General features: G+C 38.4%; 1 protein-coding gene across 1 annotated transcript in view; it reads right to left on the reverse strand.

Annotated features, from left to right (window-relative positions):
* The window catches only part of ATP10B (ATPase phospholipid transporting 10B (putative)), a gene marked incomplete at its 3' end in the record, with an annotated part of 176,413 nt that overhangs the window by 36,558 nt on the left and 125,439 nt on the right, over positions 1-14,416 (reverse strand). The gene's annotated exons all lie outside the window — the stretch shown is intronic.

Raw genomic sequence — 14,416 nt, forward strand, 5'->3', positions numbered from 1 at the left:
GCACTCTGAGGCCCATCTCACACTGTATCCTTCCAATAAGACTCCTTTTTGTCCAAGCTACTTCGAACTGGAGTTCCGTCACCTGCAAACAAGAGTCCCGACTAATCCATATACTAGAGTGGTATGTCTCCCCTTTGAGATACCAAGTATTTCCCACATTGGCCTGAAATATCCACAATTATTCATAGTGTTTAAGACAGTGAAGGCCACTATTACAACATAAATATATTATCGTGGGGTATGGAGACAGTGGGAGGGAGAAAAACTTTAAGCTGTTAAAGATTTCGTCTGTTAACACCTTAATGAGATTATATCTTTCACACAACCTGGCAGAGCTTCCTAATGTGGCCCTTAAGGGGTAAAAATAGAAAAAGAATGTTTAATAGAAGTGGGCAAACCATTGGGAACAGGGCAGCCCATGTCTGTGTGTGTGTGTGTGTGTGTGTGTGTGTGTGTGTGTGTGTGTGCACCCATGCCCCAGCAGAACTCTGGAGGAGAGGTTCACCAAAAGGAAGTCAGAAAAGCAAGAAGAACTACAATCCTGCAGCCTGTGGAACAAAAACCACATTCACAGAAAGACAGACAAGATGAAAAGGCAGAGGGCTATGTACCAGATGAAGGAACAAGATAAAACCCCAGAAAAAAAATGAAATGAAGTGGAGGTAGGCAACCTTCAAGAAAAAGAATTCAGAATAATGATAGTGAAGATGATCCAGGACCTCGGAAAAACAATGGAGGCAAAGATAGAGAAGATGCAAGAAATGTATAACAAAGACCTAGAAGAATTAAAGAACAAACAAACAGAGATGAATACAATAACTGAAATGAAAACTACACTAGAAGGAATCAATAGCAGAATAACTGAGGCAGAAGAACGGATAAGGGACCTGGAAGACAGAATGGTGGAATTCACTGCTGCAGAAAAGAATAAAGAAAAAAGAATGAAAAGAAATGAAGACAGCCTAAGAGAACTCTGGGACAACATTAAATACAAGAACACTCACATTACAGGGGTCCCAGAAAGAGAAGAGAGAGAGAAAGGACCAGAGAAAATATTTGAAGAGATTATAGTTGAAAATTTCCCTAACATGGGAAAGGAAATAGCCACCCAAGTCCAGGAAGTGCAGAGAGTCCCATACAGGATAAACCCAAGGAGAAACACGACAAGACACATAGTAATCAAATTGGCAAAAAATAAAGACAAAGAAAAATTATTGAAGGCAGCAAAGGAAAAACGAAAAATAACATACAAGGGAACTCCCATAAGGTTAACAGCTGATTTCTCAGCAGAAACTCTACAAGCCAAAAGGGAGTGGCATGATATACTTAAAGTGATGAAAGGGAAGAACCCACAACCAAGATTACTCTACCTGGCAAGGATCTCATTCCGATTCAATGGAGAAATCAAAAGCTTTACAGACAAGCAAAAGCTAAGAGAAGTCAGCACCACCAAACCAGCTCTACAACAAATGCTAAAGAAACTTCTCTAAGTGGGAAACACAAGAGAAGAAAAGGACCTACAAAAACAAACCCAAAACAATTAAGAAAATGAACATAGGAATATACATATCGATAATTATGTTGAATGTGAATGGAGTAAATGCTCCAACCAAAAGACACAGGCTTGCTGAATGGATACAAAAACAAGACCCATATATATGCTGTCTACAAGAGAACAACTTCAGACCTAGGGACACATACAGACTGAAAGTGAGGGGATGGAAAAGGATATTCCATGCAAATAGAAATCAAAAGAAAGCTGGGGTAGCAATACTCATATCAGATAAAATAGATTTTAAAATAAAGAATGTTACAAGAGACAAGGAAGGACACTACATGATGATCAAGGGATCAATCCAAGAAGAAGATATAACAATTATAAATATATATGCACCCAACATAGGAGCACCTCAATACATAAGGCAACTGTTAACAGCTATAAAAGAGGAAATTGACACTGACACAATAATAGTGGGGGATTTAACACCTCACTTACCTCAATGGACAGATCATCCAAAAAGAAAATAAGTAACGAAACAGAAGGTTTAAATGACAGAATAGACCAGACAGATTTAATTGATATTTATAGGACATTCCATCCAAAAACACTAGATTACACTTTCTTCTCAAGTGCACACAGAACATTCTCCAGGATAGATCTCATCTTGGGTCACAAATCAGGCCTCAGTAAATTTTAAAAAATTGAAATCATATCAAGCATCTTTTCTGACCACAACGCTATGAGATTAGAAATGAAGTACAGGGAAAAAACTGTAAAAAACACAAACACATGGAGGCTAAACAATACATTACTAAATAACCAAGAGATCACTGAAGAAATCAAACAGGAAATGAAAAAATACCTACAGACAAATGACAATGAAAACACGATGATCCAAAATCTATGGGATGCAGCAAAAGCAGTCCTAAGAGGGAAGTTTATAGCTATACAAGCCTACCTCAAGAAACAAGAAAAATCTCAAGTAAACAATCTAACCGTACACCTAAAGGAACTAGAGAAAGAACAAACAAAACCCAAAGTCAGCAGAAGGAAAGAAATCATAAAGATCAGAGCAGAAAAAAATGAAATAGAAACAAAGAAAACAATAGCAAAGGTCAATAAAACTAAAAGCTGGTTCTTTGAAAAGATAAACAAAATTGATAAACCATTAGCCAGACTCATCAAGAAAAAGAGGGGGAGGACTCAAATCAATAAAATTAGAAATGAAAAAGGAGAAGTTAAAACAGACATTGCAGAAATATAAAGCATCTTAAGAGACTACTACAAGCAACTCTATGCCAATAAAATGGACAACCTGGAAGAAATGGACAAATTCTTAGAAAGGTATAACCTTCCATGACTGAACCAGGAAGAAACAGAAAATATGAACAGACCAATCACAAGGAATGAAATTGAAATTGTGATTAAAAATCTTCCAACAAACAAAAGTCCAGAACCAGATGGTTTCGCAGGTGAATTCCATCAAACATTTAGAGAAGAGCTAACACCCATCCTTCTCAAACTCTTCCAAAAAATTGCAGAGGAAGGAACACTCCCAAACTCATTCTATGAGGCCACCATTACCCTGATGCCAAAACCAGACAAAGACACTAGAAAAAAAGAAAATTAGAGACCAGTATCGCTGATGAATATAGATGCAAAAATCCTCAACAAAATATTAGTAAACAGAATCCAACAACACATTAAAAGAATCATACACCATGATCAAGTGGTATTTATCCCAGGGATGCAAGGATTCTTCAGTATACGCAAATCAATCAATGTGATACACCATATTAACAAATTGAAGAATAAAAACCATATGATCATCTCAATAGATGCAGAAAAAGCTTTTGACAAAATTCAACACCCATTTATAATAAAAAAAAAAAAAGTGGGCATAGAAAGTGGGCATAGAGGGAACCTACTTCAACATAATAAAGGCCATATATGACAAATCCACAGCAAACATCATTCTCAATGGTGCAAAACTGAAAGCATTTCCTCTAAGATCAGGAATGAGACAAGGATGTTCACTCTCACCACTATTATTCAACATAGTTTTGGAAGTCCTAGCTATGGCAATCAGAGAAGAAAAAGAAATAAAAGGAATAAAAATTGGAAAAGAAGAAGTCAAACTGTCATTGTTTGCTGATGACATGATACTATACATAAAGAATCCTAAAGATGCCACCAGAAAACTACTAGAGCTAATCAATGAATTTGGTAAAGTTGCAGGATACAAAATCAATGCACAGAAATCTCTTGCATTCCTATACACTAATGATGATAAATCTGAAAGAGAAATTATGGAAACTCTCCCATTTACCATTGCAAAAAAAAGAAAACCTTGGAATAAATCTACCTAGGGAGACAAAAGACCTGTATGCAGAAAACTATAAGACACTGAAGAAAGAAATTAAAGATGATACCAACAGATGGAGAGATATACCATGTTGTTGGATTGGAAGAATCAATATTGTGAAAATGACTATACTACCCAAAGCAATGTACAGTTTCAATGTAATCCCTATCAAATTACCAATGGCATTTTTTACAGAACTAGAACAAATCATCTTAAAATTTGTATGGAGACACAAAAGACCCCGAATAGCCAAAGCAGTCTTGAGGGAAAAAAATGGAGCTGGAGGAATCAGACTTCCTTACTTCAGACTGTACTACAGAGCTACAGTAATCAAGACAATATGGTACTGGCACAGAAACATAGATCAATGGAACAAGATAGAAAGCCCAGAGATAAACTCACACACCTGTGGTCAACTACTCTATGACAAAGGAGGCAAAGATATACAATGGAGAAAAGACAGTCTCTTCAATAAGGGGTGCTGGGAAAACTGGAAAGCTACGTGTAAAAGAATGAAATTAGAGCACTCCGTAACACTGTACACAAAAATAAACTCAAAATGGATTCGACACCTAAATGTAAGACCACACGCTATAAAACTCTTAGAGGAAAACATAGGAAGACCACTCTTTGACATAAATCACAGCAAGATCTTTTTTGATCCACCTCCTAGAGTAATGGAAATAAAAACAAAAATAAACAAATGGGACCTAATGAAACTTCAAAGCTTTTGCACAGCAAAGGAAACCATAAACAAGACGAAAAGACAACCCTCAGAATGGGAGAAAATATTTGCAAATGAAGCAATGGACAAAGGATTAATCTCCAAAATATATAAACAGCCCATGCAGCTCAATATTAAAGAAACAAACAACCCAATCCAAAAATGGTCAGAAGACCTAAATAGACATTTCTCCAAGAAGACATACAGATGGCCAAGAAGCACGTGAAAAGCTGCTCAACATCACTAATTATTAGAGAAATGCAAATCAAAACTACAATGAGGTATCACCTCACACCAGTCAGAATGGGCATCATCAGAAAATCTACAAACAACAAATCCTGGAGAGGGTGTGGAGAAAAGGGTACCCTCTTGCACTGTTGGTGGGAATGTAAATTGATACAGCCACTATGGAGAACAGTATGGAGGTTCCTTAAAAAACTAAAAATAGAATTACCATATGATCCAGCAATCCCACTACTGGGCAAATACCCAGAGAAAACCATAATTCAAAAAGACACATGCACCCCAATGTTCATTGCAGCACTATTTATAATAGCCAGGTCATGGAAGCAACCTAAATGACCATCGACAGACGAATGGATAAAGAAGTGGTACATATATACAATGGAATATTACTCAGCCATAAAAAGGAATGGAATTGGGTCATTGAGATGTTGATGGACCTAGAGACTGTCATACAGAGTGAAGTAAGTCAGAAAGAGAAAAAGAAATATCGTATATTAACGCATGTATGTGGAACCTAGAAAAATGGTACAGATGAACCGGTTTGCAGGGCAGAAGTTGAGACACAAATGTATTGCACAAATGTATGGACACCAAGGGGGGAAAACCGTGGTGGGGTGGGGATGGTGGTGTGCTGAATTGGGTGATTGGGATTGACATGTATACACTGATGTGTATAAAACTGATGACTAATAAGAACATGCAGTATAAACAAACAAACAAACAAGCAAGTAATACTAAACTTTCTTTGGGTTATTTGTATGGAAATATGTTAATATAAATGTTTCAGACATTACATGAAATTTCTAAAAATCTTATATGTTCTGGTATAATGTTATAAGTCATAATTCTAGTTATAACTTTAAAATGTATATCTCAGAAATAACTAAATTTCCTTGTCAACTGCATTATATGAACTTTCATCAAATCTTTAACCGTGGTGGTTTTTAAGTCTTTTGTCATTTACAGACAGTTCTGGGTGTACTCTGATGCTTTTGTAAAAATGTTCCTATAAAAGGGTTTCATCTTCAAGGAATTCATGGAAAAGACTCTGACAAGTACAGGTTTCTGGTAACTGACTATACTGCTGAAGTGAATGAATAAGCATTTTCAGAACTCTAATGGAAAACTGATGAATTCATAAAAGTGCTAACAAAAGATCAAGATAAAAAAATTAATTACATGGGACTGAGTGAACTGATGAGGATGATTATAATTCTTGTGACTTTTTGTTTGAATTAAAAAAAAAGGAAGTCGGGGCTATAAAAATAAAAATAATAGCTTTTTATAGAGTTGTGTCCATCATGGTCATACTAAGTATTATTGTATATTATTATAACTAAAACTTATAAAACTTCAGTATTTTCATATATATGAAAATTGTATTTATTTGAGAAATGGAAAATACATATAAAAGAATCTAAAATTTACTTTAGCAGTGGGAGAAATAATCAGGTACATCAGAATTTAGTTCCAATTCTGTCTCCGTACTATATTGGCTAGGTAATCCTTGACAGGATTCAATCTCTCTGAAATTAATTTTTCTCATCTTGAAAATGTCGTTAATTCTACTTCTAACGGTGAGTGTCCAATATCGAGTGTCAAATATCAAAAGGGAGCTGTGTAGTACAGTGGTTAAGGACTTTGCCTGATGTGGGAGAAGGATTTACATACTTAACATTGATGAGGTTGAGTAAAACCCTCTAGCCCTTAATTTGAAGTATCAGCATAATTCTTGATGTATTTAATCTTAAAAAAAAAGTCCTAGTTCTGTTCACTTAAATGCCCTAGAAACAATGATTAACCCAATAGCAAAAAGTACCTCTAGCATGTACTTACTATGACTTCTAAATGCCATTTTTCTATCGAAAGGGACTAGATTTGTCAAAGACTACTGAGGTCATGGCAAAAGAACTTGGAAGCCAATTTGAAGAAGTTCCCACTGGCTAAAGATGGGATACTCAATAAAGATAATAACTGCAATGATTTGACATACATCAAACATGTTTTAATCCAGGAGTTCATATTGATACTAAGAAAGAAAAACTCACTGGTCAACTTTGGAGGATGTTAGGGAATCAAATCATCGTTTTAAAACTGGTAAATAAAAGGAAAGGAACAAACATCCTGCCTTTATAGAGGGTAGTGCACAGTAACCAAATACTTGATGAGGGGAAATTCCTCTTTATACATGAGTTAGAGTATCGCCATTTTGCAAATCCCAATTGAATTAATGGATCTAAACAATGATCATCAATGACAGCTTACACTGAAAAAAGACCACCAGACATTTTGTACCTCAAGATGGTAACACACTTTATTTCCTATGGTGTAATGTTAACATAAACATGCACACAAACACAAGTCTAACCTGAGTCTAATTTAGGCACTAGATCCAACCACCAATTTATAGAAATATAGTGGGTAGGAAAACAAAATGGAACCACAAGGAAACAACACAATCAGCAGAATCCAGACTATGGGAAATTTTATGGGACAAACAACTTGTTTTATTCAGCAGCAAAAACTAAATATGCAAGGGGGAAAAAAAAAGCTGATTAGGGAACCTACAGAGTAAAAGAGATTTAAGAAAGTAATCTTAGTATTTGGCCTTATTTTGATCCTTATTCAAACAAACTGGAAGTATTGAACACTGACTTGGAAGTTGAGATCAAGAAATTACTGCCACTATTTTAGGCGTGACAAAGATAGAACGGTATAATTTTAAAAATCCTATTCTTGACAGATAGATAATGAAATATTTACAGATAAAATGCTGGGTATTGAAAAGACATGCTTCAAAATAATTAACAGAGAGAAGAGGGTGGGGATCTAGATAAAACAAGATTGGTTATGAGCTGATCGTTGAAATGTGGTGATGAGCACATAAAAATTTATCATATTATTCTCACTTTTGTATATACTTGAAAATTCCCATAATGAAAAGTTAAAATAAAAGAACTCTTCTTGGGTTTAAAGCTGAGCTCAGTCCTTTGCTTGCAGAGTTAGTGAACTGTTCTTGCTTCATTTGTCAAATGCGGATAATCAAAGTGCCTGTCTCATAGGGTTTTTTAGAAGGAGTAGAAAGAAATAATAGGTATGAAACACTTAGAAGAGCTGTTTATGGCACATAGTATGTGCTCAACCAAGTTACCTATTGATACTGTTTATTATTATTATTATTGTATATTGTTACGTAGATGCAGTCCCATTATAAAATCCAGCAGGAAAGAGGATTCTTCTCTGGTTCTCAGGGCAGACAAGTTGAATGGACAGGCAGAGACTTTTTGTTTCATTCAAGATGCATCATCACTGAACTGGGATGGTGATAGATAATTCCCCACCCCACCTCAACTCCGTAGGTAAAGTGCTCTCCTGTCTAAATACGTTAAATCAGCACACACATTCACTGTGGAGGATCCAGGTTACAATGGCTCTTTTTAGTTGAGCAAATGGCTTAAAAGCACTAACCATCAGTGGAATTCAAGCTCGTTAAAAGGCAGAGTCAATTAAGAATCTTTAACGTGTGCAATAAAACAGATAGGCACAATTATTACATTAATCAAAGATGCTCTAGGCCCGTGCTTTCCAACTTCAATCGCACATGAATCACCTGGGGATCTCTTAAACTGCAGAGTCTGGTTTAGTTTGGGGCAGGACCTGAAATTTTGCATTTCTGACAAACTTTCAGGTGATGTTGAAGAGGCTAGTCCATGTCAACTTGGTGTCCCAAGTTCCTTGTTACTGGGAAATGATCTGACACACACTTCAGTAGGATTTGGGCTTCAATGGTTTGGATAAAAGATAACTAGGATAATTGCTCTGAAATACTAATTGGAAGAATTCATTTCTGATTCTTTGGCTTTGGTAAATGTTCCATCTACCAAAATAAATGACACATACTTATTTTCAGGTGTTAAATCTCTAGTGCCCATCTTGGAACCCCTTTAAAGAAGAGATTTTACTAAGCGGGGGGTGGTGGAAGAAGGATGGATTGGGAGTTTGGGATTAGCAGACGCAACTATTATATATAGAATCGATAAACAACAAGGTCCTACTGTATAGCACAGGGAATTATATTCAATATTCTTTGATAAACCATAATGGAAAAGAATATAAAAAAAGAATGTATATATGTGTATAACTGACTCATTTTACTGTACAGCATAAATTAACATAATATTATAAATTAACTATACTTCAATTAAAAAAAATTAAAAAAAGAAGACATTTCAGGTGTCAAAAATGTCCCCAAAGAGAAAACTGTACAATTTTTTTTTTTTTTTTTTGGCGGTACACGGGCCTCTCACTGTTGTGGCCTCTCCCGTTGCGGAGCACAGGCTCCGGACGCGCAGGCCCAGCGGCCATGGCTCACGGGCCCAACCGCTCTGTGGCACGTGGGATCCTCCCGGACCGGGGCACGAACCCACATCCCCTGCATCGGCAGGCGGACTCTCAACCACTGTGCCACCAGGGAAGCCCCAGAAGTGTAAAATTTAATTCTCTAATGAAGTTTTCTTGCCTGCTTTGCAGACCTCGGCATAATCCTAATTTTGTATTCCTTCCCTTTCTGTCCTTTTCCCAGCAATGGGATGTAGGAATAAATATTTCAAGAACAGGTCAATAATGTTGTGAATGCAAAGATGGCCCATGATGATAAAAGTTCCGACTGAAAAAAAAAAACAACAACCCTGAAACCTGACTTGGTCTAAGTTGCATTCTGGGAAATGGATTTTGAAACTAACTCTTTGGCAACCTTGAGAATGATGTGCTGTGTCACAGGGGAAATATCCTTTTGAGAAGCTCTCTCATGTTTATAATTTCCCCTGAACCTAGACAGGAAAGGCAAGGATGAGCTGTCTAAGCCACGAGGATAGTCAGCCTCTCGGTCATTCCTCACCTGTTGTGATCACGTGTGTTCCACACAATGTAGATTAATGTGTTCGAGTTTCCATATTAAGGTGAAAAATTATTGTGCCCCAAATGGTTCTGAGGTTAAATAAGTTTGGAAAGCTCAGAGTTAAAGAAAGTTTAACTGGCCTCCTTCCTCTAGGTCTTCTCTGAGACCTAAAAATATTCATGGACATTGGAACCTCCTAGAGGGGTCCACAGGACTTCGGCCTCCTAATCAGATTTGACCACACACCTTTTTTAGTTTTTTAAGAACTATCTCTTGAGATAAGGATTTGGCAGACTCCACCTTGAGAAGTGCTGATCTAGGGGAGCTGGGACAAAGTTTGTCTTATTGACTTTCAATGAACAGAACACAGCAGTGAAAATGGTTGTGGGTATAGGGTGTGGGGTTGGGAGTTTCTAGAAATCTCTGAGGTTAGTAAAAACCCCCTTTTGGCAAAATAAAAGTCTCATAGCCAATAGGAATAACAAGCTAAAAAAAGTCATTAATACTAATTATTTAAGATATTAAATTTACAAACCACATTTGCAGGTGTTCAAAATCTTCTCTGAGACAAGTGGTGAATTTTGCCTTTTTTGTACCTTAGGGTTTTCATCTGTCTAATGGAGTAGTGATGTCCTCCTCACAGGATGGTCATGAGGACAAAGGACAATATGGGCAAAACATGTAAGACTCGTGTAGATGGTGGCTTTACTCCCATTATTATGATGAGTGTTTTTTGGAAGTAATAGCTTCCCTTTATTATACAGGTTTTTGATGAGCTAGTGGTAGGTTCATATTAAGATCATCTGGGAGAACATTTAAAAAATATGCATGCCCAGACTACTACTCAGTCCCCATGAATCATAATTTGGTGATAATAATGGGGAAGGATGCATGTATATATGAAAAAGTTTCTCCCTGTGATGGTTATGATACATCCAAAACACCTTCAATGCATTTAAGGCAAATTTCTAAATTGTGATCCCACCTCTCCTGTAGTAGGCCTGGGATATGGTCCTTGGAATCAAAGGTTTCTGTGGTTAAATAATTAGAAATATTATATACTAGTACCTTCCCCCCCCCCCCTTTATTAAAGTATCTGAGAAGTTCTGCAGTACACACTATTGGAAAACTTGTAACCTATTGCCTTCTGATCTTATTTGACAGTGCAACACGTATTTTTCTTGCAACTCTCATCAACATCTTTGTTCAACACTTTTGAGAAATATTATATATAGAGTTAGTCAGAAGAGAATTCTATCCATATTCAGAAATATTTTTGCACTGAAGACATAAGGGAGAAGCAAGATCGCACAGAGCAGCTAAAATTCCTCCTCCCCAGGGAGCTGGCTAGGCCTGCTTTTATTCTTCCTGCTGCTTGTTACTTACATGTGGAAAGAATATTGAAAACGATAAATGTGTGTTTTCAAGTAAGCAATTCTGGGTAAAGTCTGGGTGAGAGTCAAAGGACCAGGGAGGTGAGCTACTGCAAACCTTAAGAGCTGAGACTGGACAAACTTGGCTTTGAATCCTGGTTCCAATACTTCCCAGCTTAGTGACCTTGGGCAAGTTGCTTCACGTTTCTGTGCCTCACTTACCTTATAAGGGCTTTACAAAAGTGCATTATTATTAGTACTATTTATCCCTGTTCTTATAGAAGTGGAAAAGCACATTTAAGCAAAGTGAGGGGGAGAATCAAGAATTGAAATAGAATAGAGAATTCTGGAAACTTTCAAAATCAAATAAATCTTGTTCCCTTTACAAGTGAATTTATTTATTTATTTTTTTGGGTAAATCATTACACCAAGTACCCTATGAGAATTCAGGGTTAGAGTTTGAGAGATGTGATTAACTTGAATTGGCTGGTTTATAGCAGTGGAGCGTGAATGACCCTTTCATCCAGCTCTTCATTCTAGTCAAATCCCAAACTATCAGACTAATTAATATACAAGAAACAGCTTGGGAGCTGCTGCCAATGGCAAAAAAGAGAAGGGACTGGGTGAACCTCAACAGCGCCGAAATAACTGCCCGAGAAAGAGAATAAAAGACTCAGAGTTGTGGTGAGGATGTTGGGGTGGGCCGGCTGAAGGGTAGATTTACAAACACACACACGTTTTGCTGCTCTCAGAACTTAAAAACAACAACAACAACAAAAACCAGGGCTTCCCTGGTGGCGCAGTGGTTAAGAATCTGCCTGCCAATGCAGGGGACACGGGTTCGAGCCCTGGTCCGGGAAGATCCCACATGCCGCGGAGCAGCTAAGCCCGTGTGCCACAACTACTGAGCCTGCACTCTAGAGCCCATGCGCCACAACTACTGAGCCTGCGCGCCACAACTACTGAGCCTGTGTGCCACAACTACTGAGCCTGCATGCCACAACAACTGAGCCCACACGTCACAACTACTGAGCCCACAAGCCACAACTGAGTCCGTGCACCACAACTATTGAAGCTCAAGCGCCTAGAGGCTGTGCTCCACAACAAGAGAAGCCCCCACTCACTGCAGCTAGAGAAAGCCTGTGCACAGCAATGAAGACCCAACACAGCCCAAAATAAATAAATAAATAAATTAATTAAAACAACAACAAAACCCAAAACCCGATAGAATAGAATAGAAAGTTTCAGAGTCCTTTGCACGTAGTATGACTGAGGCGGCAGTTTTATACACTCACACACATACCCACATGTGCATGTGGATAGGTGTGTTGTGCGATATGTATTTCTTATTGTGAGTTATGGTTAAAAAAGCTTGAAAACCTTTGCTCTAGAGGGCATCCCACAGGGCCCTGAGCCAAGAAATAGACTGTTATTTTGTGTCTAGAATGGCTTTGTGAGCTTACCCAGATCCCACCCTACACTTCTGTAAACACTGGGATGATTGGGTGAGTGTGACAAGGACAAGCAAAGGAGAGAAAACTCAGACGCCAAGTCCCAGGGCAGTGATTGACTCAATAGAGCCTGGGCACCAATGGGAGGACTGAGCCACTATCACAACCACAAAGCAAGATGCCGGCGTGGTGGTCATGGTAGTTTCCATTCCCATTGTAGGAACTGTAGCTGAGGTAGCAGCAATAGACCATTTATTGTGTATCTACAATGCCGCAAACCCTCTATTTTGTTCTTTACTTTCCTTGTCTCATTTGAATCACACAGTAAAACTTTGGGAGAGCTATTATTACTATTCCCATTGTAAGGATGAGAAAACAGAGTTCAATCATAGAACAGCGATTTTATGAGAACTGTTCATCCGGGGCTTTGAGAGAGGCAAAGTGAGGTATGATGAGTGGCCTTCTCTTGAGACGTTTCTGTCTAGATAACGAAACGTTAGCTCATGAGCATCTCTGAGGAATGAACCACTTGCCTTCCTTCTTCTAAATCCCCTGATTCATCCGTTTTCTCCCCAGCCACAGGCTGTCAGGATGAAGAGGAGTGATAGAATTTTATTCTTTTCCATGCATAGAGCAAGGTACCAGATGGGAAATCAACCCTTTCAAGGGGAATTTTAATTGAAAACTGGAATATCACACCCAGTTTCGATCAGTCAACACATATTCCCTATGCACGCCACTGATATTTACTGCCAACTATTTACTGGTCTCTTACTATGTGCCTAGCTTCATGCTAAGTAATTCATGTACATATTATTTTATAATCAAGCAGGACCTTATGGGGCCTTTTGGGGGTTGACCTCTCCCCCATATTCCCTGCTTTAGTTCCTTTGTGAAGTACCTAGATAATAGTATCTGATGCACATTTCCTGAGTTGTTTTACAGACATGAAAACCCCCATCAAATGGAAGATGTTAAGTACTTGATGACCATGAGCACATAGCCCCAAGACCTACTGGAGCCTGTGGATTGATAAACCCTGTGACACCACCCTGTTCCCTCACCATCAATCAATCAGAGAATTGTGCACGAGGAGATCACATACCCTGTGACCCCCCTCCCTTAGCTGGCCTTTAAAAATGTTTTCCTGAAACCCATCAGGGAGTTCAGTCTTTTTGAGCACGAGCTGTCCCAGACTATTTGTATGCAGGCTTACAATAAATGCTGCGTTTCCTTTACTACGACCCAGTGTCAGTAGACTGGCTTTACTGCACGGGGGCATGCAGAAGCAAGTTTGGCTCAGTAACAACTCAGCCTTCAGAAACACCCTATGGAGAGGGTACTATTTTTGTGCCCATTTTCCAGATGAGGGAATGAAGGTGTGAGAGGGTAATAACTTGCCTTAGGTGAGACAGCGAATAAATGGTGGGGTTGGACTTTTGAGTTCAGCTCTGCCAGATGTAGAGCCTGGGCTCTTAACCACCAGACAATCATGATTCCTCCATGATATCCAAGGTATCACACACATAAAGTGGGGATTAAATTAAAATGTTGATGATCACTCCCTGGCCTTAAAGAGGTTTCAGTACTGTTGAGAAGGTAAGACCTACACGAATGGTAAAATAGTTAATGGTACCTTGCTGCTTTTATGCTGCAGTCAAAGGAGTACTAGCAAAAATTCATGGAGGGAGAAATTGCTGAAGCTGAGCTGGGCAGGATGAGCCAGGATTGGATACGCACAGAAAAGTGGGTTGGTCTCAAGAGTAATCGAGCAGATACTAGACTCCTCGGTTTAGAGCAGAGAGCACGGTTTCTTCAGTTGAATGGAGGGGGTCCCCATTTAAGGACTCTGAGGCCTT

Source organism: Stenella coeruleoalba (genome assembly GCF_951394435.1).
Source record: "Stenella coeruleoalba genome assembly, chromosome: 3".
NCBI classification, from domain to species: Eukaryota; Metazoa; Chordata; class Mammalia; order Artiodactyla; family Delphinidae; genus Stenella; species Stenella coeruleoalba.